The sequence below is a fragment of the Dendrobium catenatum genome, unplaced genomic scaffold, assembly GCF_001605985.2.
Source record: "Dendrobium catenatum unplaced genomic scaffold, ASM160598v2 original_scaffold_87250, whole genome shotgun sequence".
In the NCBI taxonomy this organism is placed as follows: Eukaryota; Viridiplantae; Streptophyta; class Magnoliopsida; order Asparagales; family Orchidaceae; genus Dendrobium; species Dendrobium catenatum.
This window is the reverse complement of record NW_021405691.1, coordinates 1-334: the sequence shown is the minus strand read 5'-3', so window position 1 is coordinate 334 and position 334 is coordinate 1. Positions and strand designations below refer to the sequence as shown.

The window sequence follows — 334 nt, the reverse complement described above, 5'->3', positions numbered from 1 at the left end:
TCGATGCGCGGCGAGCCATCACCGCCAAGTGTTTGTAAGCCGTGGCGAAGAGCTAGAAAGGGAAAAAAAAAAAGATGGCCGTTAAAAAAAGGTGCAACACGAGGACTTCCGAAGAGGTCACCAATCCCAGTACTACTCTCGTCCAAGCACGCTTAACTGCGGAGTTCTGATGGGATCCGGTGCACTAATGCTGGTATGGTCACACCCGTAGTAATATTGTCTCAAATTATTCTTAAGCTGACGCCGTGGAGAGATATTTTGACGCATGTTCATTCTGACAGACCGTAGAGGATCAAAAATGCATTTTTTTGCTGCGCGAGACCGGCCGATGGGC

At 48.8% G+C, this 334-nt stretch overlaps 1 non-coding gene across 1 annotated transcript; it reads right to left on the bottom strand.

Moving 5' to 3' along the window:
• Window positions 1-88: 88 nt before the first annotated feature.
• On the bottom strand, window positions 89-207 carry LOC114578599. The gene has a single exon (XR_003699589.1). It is a non-coding gene; the product is annotated as a 5S ribosomal RNA (ribosomal RNA).
• Window positions 208-334: the final 127 nt, after the last annotated feature.